An 11,923-nucleotide genomic window follows, 5' to 3' on the forward strand; every position below is an offset into this window, starting at 1 on the left:
AGCACGCTTCAACTCTGCTCCAAGCTCTTCAGCACCGCCAAACACCACCAACGACCCTGCTGCTTCACCTACTCCTCATGGGAACGAGTAGATGCTCTATGTCTTCAAACCTTTTTGGTCCTTACTGACAAAAGGGGAGAAGCATATGAGGTTGATAGTCTTCAAGCGGGTCCATATGGGCGGGTGCTTTATATTTTGCTTCGTGCTTACAACTCTCTTTTTGCTACATTTGGTTCTTTGAGTTGTAACACTTAAACTCGATGGTCGTCTGCTACATATTTTCCACCTTGTGTTGCGATGATAAATTCCGCATGTGCGACGATAAAATCCGCACTTAGATCATTCTGCAGACGTCCATGTTCCATTATGCATGTCATTATCTTCATATACTTTCACATGCATAGTGGATTGTCATCATAAGTTGAACTGGATCTCCACAAGTACAACCTGCCATGTGCATTTGCATTCCAAAAGAAAATTACTTATATGCACATCTTCAGGGGGAGCCCTTGCAACTTATGAAGACAATTCCTTATCCTTTACAATTTCACAGATTATATTCCCCGTTGAAAACTTCAACTAGTTTGTCATCAATCACCAAAAAGGGGGAGATTGTAAGTGCATCTAGTGCCACCCCTAGTTGGTTTTGGAGTATTGACGACAAACCTAGTTGAGGGACTAATGTGTTTGTGAGAATTGCAGGATAACACAGGTAGAAGTCCCTCATTGATTCGGTTTTCCTACCAGAGATGACCCCTAAAAATGTATGAAGACATTGAAGTCAAAGGTGGTATATGAAGATATTCACATTGAAGACTATGACAAGAGAAGACACCACATGAAGCCTATGGAGCTCGAAGACTTAGATCTTTCGTAGTTCTCTTTCTTCTGTATTGAGTCATAGGAACCATCGTACTGTTAAGTGGGGTCCAAGAGAACCAGTCATAATGACTGAAGTGATGCTTAAACAAAACCTATGTCTTCGAGTGAAGACTTTGAGAGCGAATCTTGTCCAGAGTCGGGCAAGTCAGCTTTGCTTGAAGCCCGAGTAAAGTTGCCGTGTGAGTTTGAAATCTGACCGTTGGAACACGTGTCAGTTCCTTAGTGACCCAGGGTCATTTCGGACAAATCAGGCCGGGTTGCCAAGTGGCTATAAATAGCCCACCCCCTACAACCATAAACGGTTGGCTGCTCAGATTAAGAGTACGGCTTTTGTCGTTTGAGAGCAAGCCACCTCGAAGCCTTTGAGAGAGAATTCCTTGCGAGGATAAAGCCCTAACCACCCAGAGCCAAAGAGAATTAGGCATCACCTAAGTCTTCTTGTCTGTGTGATCTGAAGACTTATTACACTTGAGGACTGTGCATCCTCCAGCCGGTTAGGCGTCGCGTTCTGAGCATCCAAGAGACATTGTGGATTGCCGGTGAATGAAGTCTGTGAAGGTTTGGGAGTCTACCTTGAAGACTTACCAGAGTGATTGGGCGAGGTCTGTGTGACCTTAGTTCAAGGGGAATACGGTGAGGACTGGGTGTCCTGAGCTGCGTGTTCAGGACTGGGTGTCCGGGACTGTGTGTCCTAAGGTTTAAATACCTAGCCGCCCTAACCAGACGTACAGTTGTCACAGCAACTGGAACTGGTCCAACAAATCATTGTCTTCAGCGAGTCACTGGTTTCATCTTCCCTTCCCTTTACTTACTGTTACTCCTTGTGAAGTCATAGTATGTTCGCACTATCTTTTGTCTTCACTGAGTGACTGCATGTTCTGTGTGGCTTCACAATATCTTCCTACCTCATCCTTACTACATTGCTGCTATTAGTCATTGTGCTTTCACTCTATTGAATACTTGACTATGGCTTGCCTAGTGTAGTCTACCTTCCGCTGCAGGGTAATAGGTTTATTTCTATCGTTTGTCTTCATAACTTCCACGTTTTGAAGACTTTCATAAAAATCGCCCATTCACCCCCCTCTAGTCGATATAACGCACTTTCAGTAGCACACAAAGTGTTCCTCCGGTAAACGGGAGTTGCATAATCTCATAGTCATAGGAACGTGTATAAGTCATGAAGATAGCAATAGCAACATAATAAACGATCAAGTGCTAAGCTAACGGTATGGGTCAAGTCAATCACATCATTCTCCTAATGATGTGATCCCGTTAATCAAATGACAACTCATGTCTATGGCTAGGAAACATAACCATCTTTGATCAACGAGCTAGTCAAGTAGAGGCATACTAGTGACACTCTGTTTGTCTATGTATTCACACATGTATCATGTTTCCGGTTAATACAATTCTAGCATGAATAATAAACATTTATCATGATATAAGGAAATAAATAATAACTTTATTATTGCCTCTAGGGCATATTTCCTTCAGGAATACACACGAGCTCAAAGGATATCGTACATTGGGGAAGTAGACCCCCTTTTAAAGGAGGGCAAAAATCCAACCGTTATCCTCACAGCCCGCACTGAGCGGTACTACCGCTAGGGCGACAATAGCCAAAAGAAACACTACTGCAATGGGGCAATAGGGCGGTACTACTGCCGGAGCGGTACTATCTTCTTCCCTTGCGGTACTACCACAAGGGTAGTATTCAACGGCCACACAAGTGCAACACACGACAATATACATAGTGAGGTAGTGGTACTACCGCTGGGGATAGCGGTACTACCGCGCGTCCACGGATGTAAAAAAATTACTGCCGCGCCTACATCCGCTGGAGCTAGCTTCGAGTAGAAAGCCGGCATGGTACTACCTCTCACAGGGAGCGGTACTACCGTGTAGGGGCGGAAGTAAAAAATTACTTCCACGCCTACTTCCGTGCGTGACAGCGTTCTGGGCTAGTGGCAACGGTACTACCGCTCACCGGGAGCGGTACTACCGCTAGGCCCGCGGTACTACCGCTCCCTTGAGCAGTACTACCGCACTCCACATAGGCTTTAGCACTTGGCTGCCTTCGTATTGCAGCTAATGACAAGAGAAGGATACAATAAAATCAGAACTGCCATAACTTCTACAAATGAGCTCCGAATTGAGAAAACTCATGTCGGTGTCAAAACCGGCGGATCTCGGGTAGGGGGTCCCGAACTGTGCGTCTAGGCCGGATGGTAACAGGAGGCAAGGGACACGAAGTTTTACCCAGGTTCGGGCCCTCTCGATGGAGGTAAAACCCTACGTCCTGCTTGATTAATATTGATGATATGGGTAGTACAAGAGTAGATCTACCACGAGATCGGAGAGGCTAAACCCTAGAAGCTAGCCTATAGTATGATTGTTGATGGGTATGTTGTCTATTCTATCGACTAGCCTGGCCCTGTTTTATATAATGCACCAGAGGCCTAGGTTAACAAGAGTCCTAGCCGAATACGCCGGTGGGGAGAAGTCCTTGTCTTGATCGCCAAGTCTTTGTGGAATCTTCCTTGTATGTGGCAGCTGTCCGAACTGGCCCATGAGTATACGGCCATGGGGGGCCTCGGCCCAATCTAATAGATCGGGAGCCGACGTGATGGGTACCCCCTAGTCCAGGACACCGTCAGTAGCCCCCTGAACCGGTCTTCAAGTTAGGGACTCTCCTCGATTCTTTCGAACTGTTCTTCATCTTCGGTCGTCGGTCTTGAAAACTGGTTCAACAAATCTTCTTTATCTTCGATCTTGAGGATCGCCGAAATGCATTCGACGAGTTTACACGTCGGGTATCCGAGGAGCCCCTTTAAGTTTCCGGCCTTTACCAATGCCTTGTTATTTTTATGCCACACCTCGGGTGTGAAGTTGTTCCCGGGCGGCAGCGTCCTCTTGCGTCCGAGCTCCAACACCGGACTGTATTCGAGATATCTTTTGCAACCGAGCACCAACGCCGGACCGCTTCCCAGCTCTAACGCCGGAATGTATCCGAGCTCCAACGCCGGACTATGTATCCGAGCTCCAACGCCGGACCGTATATCCGAGCTCCAACGCCGGACTGTATCCGAGCTCCAACGCCGGACTATATCCGAGGTGTCGTAAATCACCTTGGTTCAAAGAAGTTTTGAAGGAGTTTAGCCGAGCTTAATGCTGGAAATGCCCTCTATGGAGCCAGCCACTAGCGCCCGAGCTTTATGCCGGGCTGCTTCCGAGGTGGTGCACCACCCCGAATGTGGGCCGATTTTTGTGAATATTTTTTATTGGTGCAATTTATTCTCTGCCGAGATATATAGCCAGTAGCCCTCAAGGTGTGTATCGGTCTAAAACCCGAGATGCACCTGAAGGATGACGTAAGACCGCTGATCCCAGTAGCCGCTGAGACTCAGGTTGATTTGCAAAATTGGCCTGAGGATCAAGTCCAAGCTCGGCAGAATACTTCGGGACACTAAAAGCGGCGTGCTCAGTCCTCGAGACTCAGGTTGGGTGCGGCCGACCAACCTGAGGATCAAAATCTCCTCGGAAACTATATTGCACAGAAAATTTTCTGCATTGGACAAGCAATGCAGTAGCCCCCGAGACACTGGTCGGGTGGTAACACCAGATCAGGGGATCAATGTGCCCCTTTAATATTTGTAAATAATAAGCCCGAAGCCCAGTAGCCCCCGAGCCTTAATGCGGGCACGGGTGGCCGAATTAAGGATCAATATCCATAGTAAAACCACAAATTATGTGTAATGACTCTATGTATCCAAGTACTTCACATCATTAATGCTCGGATCCGCATTGTACAAAACTTTGTTGACCGACCATCGGCTTCCACCTCCTCGGCCAGTAGCCGAGGAGTGTTTGTCCTACTTTATAAAGCCTTTATGAGGGCAAAGATTTACAACAAACAAGGCAATCTGGCCATACGGTTTTATAAACAAAGGTACGCAGAGAGTTATATTACTGTTTAACAGAAGAAATGTCTTCCAAAGAAAATAGTCTCGCTATCGGTTCCTTTCTTTGGGTTGTCATGCTAAGCATGGTCATGAAACCTCAGCTCCAACGTAGGAGCAAAATTTTGAGGATTTAGTATGGGAGGCCAGTTACTAGCCCCCGGTAGTGTTCGGCGACAGTCGAGGTCAAGCCGTAAACACTTCGGCCATTGTTATGAATGGCCCGTCATTTAACACCGTCATCGGATCGCTGACCAGTTTACGCTTATTGTGACAGTTAGTTTTCGGCTTTCTCCGCTGAGGTGCTTAACCATCTGAGCAGGAAGCACAATCGCAGTGGTTCTCCCTTTGCACACCTAGCCGAACAAAGCGGAACGTAGGAGGCAAGCGCAGGAGCTGGGCAACCCAACTATTGACCGAAGACACAATTCGAAACCGATGCATATATAGCAATATCCGAGAATGTTTTTGCCGAATCCCTAAAGGTGTCCGGCGTTGCACTGCGAGACTAATGCTGGAAAAGCACAAATAGTTTAAAAGTGCCAAAAAGCTTGGAAAACCAAGAAACGCCAGTAAAAACATGACGTCCGAATAATATCAAGTGTTCGGTGCCAATCCGAAAGTTGGTCTTAGAAAAAAGAAGTGCTTCTATCGTGCTTTAACATGATACATCCTATCTCAAGACTTCGAGCGGGTCAGCCTACGGCTTTAACCTCCTATCCCGAGGGCGGAGTATTTCTCATCAGGCCAGTTTAGCAAACTAAACTCTAGCGGCTTTGAGAGAGAAATTAGGCTCCCCGGCTAGTGACCGCACACTCATGTCGAAAAAAGGAGTGATAAATAATAATAATAAAACTTTGCAATGACTAAGAAGAAGAACACTTATTATAAAATGGCTCAAATAAACTTAAGAGCCCCCGAGTGACTTGGGTAGAAGAATGATTGCATGTACCGAAGTACTTATATCATATCTATGTTCAACCGAACTTTAAACGCGTCTTAACCGACCGTCAGCTTCTCCCTCTTCGGTCAAGGACCGAAAAGTGATATGTACTCCATTGGTCGAGAATATCGACGGTGTTTCCAATAACCAGGCAATCAGGCCATAAGGCTGTAACAGACAAAGCGCGCTCAGGGAACTTATGCTATATTACCGTGAAGTGTAAGAAGCATATTCGAAGAAAATAGTACCCCCACCGATACCTTTCTTCGGTGCTCATTGTTATTATGAGACTTGTGCAATAGATTTTTTGTACTCATGAGTTCCCTTGTGTGCCGACCATCATTGAAAACTATAAGAGCGCTAGCTTTCGGCTTCACCCAGTCTGAGGTCCGGCTCGGGCGACCCGATCGTGACAATCGCAGAGGTGCTTCCTTTACTCCCTAGCCGAACAATCGGGAACGTAGGGGTAAACACAGGAGCGAGGCAACCCAGCTTGCAAATCGCTTAAGTTGCATATTGTGGCGTAATACACGAACAAGGAACGAAGCCGTACAAGTATAATCATATGCAAGTGGAAAAGCTTCATGAAGGAAGCCCCCAAATGAATTGGGTATTTGAATTTATGCGTCACAAACAAAGTTTGGACAAGAAAATTTTTTACAAGCAACTTTTTTCCAAAAAAGTATAATGCTTGGTCGAACCGAACACAAGTTAGAAATTAAAGCTTTGAGCATGAAAGCGACTTAGCTGGTTAATGTGTTCAGTATTGATGACGCGGTCCGAGCTTGATGCGGGGCAAGGTTCCATCCCCCAAGCTGGTCCCGAGGTGGCAGAGCGGAGAGCTCGACACGCCGAAGTGGTGACATAGCACGGTCAATGCAGACCGGCAGAGTGACGCCGAAGTCCCCGGATCATTTTCCTGTGCATAAAAAATAGTGCAAACGGGAGATAATAGTAATAATTATAATTAAAAAATGTTGCATAATAAATAATTTATGCAAAGTGAGGAATAGAAGAAATATGGCCTGGCGCCGAAGTCAATGTCGATGCAGGGCGTCGGCGTGATGTAGTAAGGCGTGGCAAAGCCTGAATTCACAGGTCGGTCTGAGCTCCGGATGCGGCGTTCGCCGGACTATGTACGGAAACTGATCGAACCACCACGCGACCGTCGTTAATGCGGTCACCATTTGATAGACCTGTGTACATATCATGGACAAACCAGAGTAATAATTCCTTGGGAAAAATGAACCCAAACAAGCAAAAAATACTAGGATTAATAGCACCTGGTTTATTTGTTGTAGCAATCCGAAGGAAGGTGATTCCCAAAATTGGGACTCGCTCCGCACACCCATTGCCTGATGGGCGATAAAACGACGGCATGGCAATACTGGTAAAGGTTGACTCGCCAAAGCAAAGCCCTCGGCCCAGCTAACGTGACGGAGCTGGTCGGCTAGTGACGCCGAAGTGTCCGGAGTAGGTTGATGAAGAGATGGCGAAGCCCCCGGTCCAGCCGAGATGTCGAAGCCTCGACGTCAGCCGATGAGTCGAAGTAGGTCGGCGTGATGGACACTAGCTTGAAGAAGCAATAGTGCGGCCCTGTCGATGCAGGTCGTGACGTGGTCGATGCCGGCTTGATGAAGCGGCCGTGCGGCGATGTCGGTATGCCCGCTCCGTGTAATCCGTGTTATGCCTGACTCTTGTTGATGATGATTTATCCTTCGCGATGCCGGACTCTTGTTCGGCTTGCCAAGATGATGATCCGAAGAAGTTGAGCTCGGCTAAAGTGACGACGTGTCTAGCGTAGGTCGGCAGCCGTGGAGTAATATTGCCGGACTGGTTTGACACCAGCATGATGTTGAAGATCATGTTCAAAAGATCTTAAAGTTAGTGGGATGTGTTCGGGAACAAAACACAATACCCCATACAAAACTTCCTTCAAAAGGGATGTCCGAAATCCCGTTCATAAAAAAGGTGACTCGGGTCGGATTCGTTTTCGCGCAGAAAACAGATCCGAAAAGTGATGCACTAATCAGAAGGTTTCCGGAGTTTGGACGGTCAGATCGAGCTGAAATTTTGAGAGGTGGTAGATATAGGAATTCTGCAGCCGATCAACGGTTGGATCTTCCAAAGGACGTCCGAGCTAGAAGCTGGACACCACGCCCTAAACTCATCCAAATTCCCATCCAGATTTGACAGGGCTCCGGTATATCGTGGATTGACAGAGATTCCTCTATCGGAACTCGACAAAATTTTCCAGGGTTGTTATCGAATCAATTCCGCACAATTCCACCAAAGCGATCGTCAAAGCGATACTCGAGGAGGTGGTGGCGGCAGATATGAGTTCGCTGTCCAAAAAAAAGCACGGTCGCTTGAGGGCAATGTTGACGTTGAGCCCCCGAGCTCCATAGATTCCTCCGTGATCTTGATAGAGATCGGAGTTGATGTTTGATTAAGGCCCTCGTCCGAACATGGTGATCCGAACACGAGGCGCAATTCTTGGTCGAACCAAGGTGACCAGTCGAACTGGTGACGAAGACGCCGAAGTCGCAGTTGATCTGCAGGCGAGCCATCGATCCTTTTGTCGATCACACAACGGAACTCTCAATGAAAGTACCAATGTCGGTGTCAAAACCGGCGGATCTTGGGTAGGGGGTCCCGAACTGTGCGTCTAGGCCGGATGGTAACAGGAGGCAAGGGACACGAAGTTTTACCCAGGTTCGGACCCTCTCGATGGAGGTAAAACCCTACGTCCTGCTTGATTAATATTGATGATATGGGTAGTACAAGAGTAGATCTACCACGAGATCGGAGAGGCTAAACCCTAGAAGCTAGCCTATAGTATGATTGTTGATGGGTATGTTGTCTATTCTATCAACTAGCCTGACCCTGTTTTATATAATGCACCAGAGGCCTAGGTTAACAAGAGTCCTAGCCGAATACGCCGGTGGGGAGAAGTCCTTGTCTTGATCGCCAAGTCTTTGTGGAATCTTCCTTGTATGCGGCAGCTGTCCGAACTGGCCCATGAGTATACGGCCATGGGGGGCCTCGGCCCAATCTAATAGATCGGGAGCCGACGTGGTGGGTACCCCCTAGTCCAGGACACCGTCAACTCAAGCTTGTTGGATACACAACAACGAGTAGCATCAAAATAGTTATAGTAAGAAGAGGCAGGGGAGCTATGCCTAACCAAGGGAGGAGTGAAACCTCCAACACAGAAGAACCGACATAACCTCCAACATCGAAAACATCATAGAAGATGCAACTGAACTCCATTTTCGATGAACTCGAGCTTGTCATCAAGATGACAGAAAGCTCTAAGACTCTTAAATAAGACTAAACAAGAACCAAGAAATATGATGCAAGGATGCAATGGTTTGAGCTCTCTACGAATGATACGATCAAGCTACTCATCGAGAGCCCCTTGATAGTACAGCAGTCGATCCTATAACCCGGTCTCTCAACTACCACCACGAGACCGATAAAATAGAAAACCTATCAAGGGAAAACCTTTTCCTTGCACATGGTCCACTTGAGCTAGATGATGATGATGTTGACTCCCTCAAGTTAGACCACCTTTCTTAATTGCGTTGGCTCGATGAAGACTAGTTGATTTCTCCCCCATACTCCACTATGGGTGAGCCACTCTTCTGCACATCTTCACAAGTCCATTGTCACCACTATGGATGATAAGCTTCAAGCACTTGATCTCTTCGTGATGCTCCACTTGAACTTGCACACGACAATCTTGATGACGATCGCCAATCATGATGCCCCATCTTATATCCTTCTTGGAGTCAAGTGTTGTCTGTTGTGTGGAAATATCATAGACCTTTCTTTGGTTGGATACGAATAAGGTAAATGCTAGGCAATGTAAGCTTAGATGGGATGTCTACTACTCTAACACTTTACAGTGACAAACTTGTAGGGTCTTTTTGGTGGAATATTCCCAAGCTCCTCCTTACGTATAAGGAACATGCTATTTGCAAGGCTGGCATTCGAAATAGTACTCTCTCCTGACAATACTACTGGGAAAACCACACTCTAATAAGGGCACTAAGCTTTTCTCTTTCACTACTAATAAGGAGATCTCTTTATTTGCAATCTGCACTGGAAGTGGACAACTTTAAAATCTCTTTTACATTCCCCATTTAGTTCAAGCATATTAGCAATTCATCCATCTTCAAACTTCACTCCAGAGTAGAGGTCAATGTACTCAATAGGACAGATGGAGATAGCTTGGCCTTCTGATCAATACTCTTCAACGAAAATGTACAAGAAGTTGATTGGACCTAACAAGGCACATAACATCTTCAAAGTTCAAACTGATTTGGAAGTGCTCCTCTCGACTCAGATATAAAATCTTTTTCTGGCTGCTACTACTACTACTACCTCCATCCTGGTTTATTAGTCCCCTCAATAACGATATAATTTTTGGTGACATGCATTAACATTTTGTTAGTTAAATCTATGGACAAAATTGACACGAAATACAAATGGGACCAATGAACCCAGAGATAGGTAGTATATGGCCGAATCAACACTATGAACCTACTAAACAGAAAAACTATGTACCTTGAGAGCTATGCATGTGCTTTATGTGATGAAAACTAGGAGGAGAGTGCTATGCATCTTTTTTGGGACTGCTAATTTTGCAATGGTGTGCCGGGACTCAATTATACCTTATAGGACGAGAGGCATTTTTGGTATTGATGAAGTTATTTTTGCTATGGATGCTCTCCACTCTAGCTTTGCACTTGATATTATCATTTTAGGTAGCTAGAGCATTTGGTTAATCAGAAACGATTAATTTTTTAGACAGGATGTACCTCACATTCGGGGATGGACATATTATCTACAAGAGGGCCTAGTTGCCGCACAGAACAGAGCCAAGCCAGCAACAGGTAAGAAAATCAAGAGCTGGACTGAAGAGCACATGTAAATCATGACTTTCATCATGTTTCCTAGAATATACATTAGTTGATTTGTTTAGTTTATTTCTTCTTTTTCTTAGTTTGTACATAACTTTACATTAATGAAAATTATCATAGAACTATTGTTCTACGGTTTCGGGGTTTAAGATAATATATGGGATGCCATGTGTTGCCTAGCGATCCTTGGTGGCCTTGGCACCGGGAATCTTGACAAGTTTGCTCACGCACTTCTCCTTAATTGCCATGGCTTGAGTGCGCGCACCTGGCTAAATGTTGGATAGGCCTTCGAAGTCTGTGCACCGAGGAGGAAATGCAATTGTTTTACGCCACCATTGAAGTCACTATTGTAATCGAGTTAAGACAAAAATTCAGGACTCTCCTTAGCTGAGCGGTCAATGCCCCGCACACATCAGCCTCTTATTTATGTTGCCTCAAAGAAGAAAAATTGGAACTCTAAACTTGCACTTCATCATGATGGTTGGATTGATCACATGATATGATCAAGGGGCATGTCATCCAACCACTTTGCGGAATTCTACACTCTTTGGGAGCAGCTCCTTCCCATTGAGCTTGGAGCCAAGGTGGAGGACACTACCATTTGGAAACCAACAGAAAATTCATGCTACTCATGTGCCTTTGGGGATGATAGCCATGTGACTTACTTATACCATTTGGTAGCAGTTGGCACCTCCTAATTGCAATTTTTTTGCATAACATATCAATCAAAACTGGAGTGGATTGTTGGTTGTTTGGCTAGCATATGGGCAGACTTATTTTGGTGCTTGCAATTATGTAAGCGGGAGGTGGCCCATTTCCTCTTCCAGTGTCATTACACAACTAGAATTTGGCATGTGTCAAAGACTGCCTCATTTATCAAGACTTGTATTCTGCTCGATGGCAACACTTCACCTCAGTTAGTGAGTGGTGCTATGGGGTCATTAGTCGTGTTGGTATCCGTAAGAAGAATACAAGCACTATTCTTATGCTTGTCTCTTCAGAAATTTGTAATGAGCAGAATGCCAGAGTCTTCAAGAACATTTCAACCATGTATACAATCAACTTCTCAACATCAAAAGAAAGGCATACCTCTGGGTTGCCGCATGGGCATCTCATCTAGGGGTTGTAATTTCGGGAGAGTAACTCCACATGTTTTGCCATGACCTTTCTTTGCGCACTACTTTACATTCTTCTCCTTACTCAATAAAATA

The sequence above is a fragment of the Triticum urartu genome, chromosome 3A (genome assembly GCF_056163025.1).
Source record: "Triticum urartu cultivar PI428250 chromosome 3A, HENAU_Tu73, whole genome shotgun sequence".
In the NCBI taxonomy this organism is placed as follows: domain Eukaryota; kingdom Viridiplantae; phylum Streptophyta; class Magnoliopsida; order Poales; family Poaceae; genus Triticum; species Triticum urartu.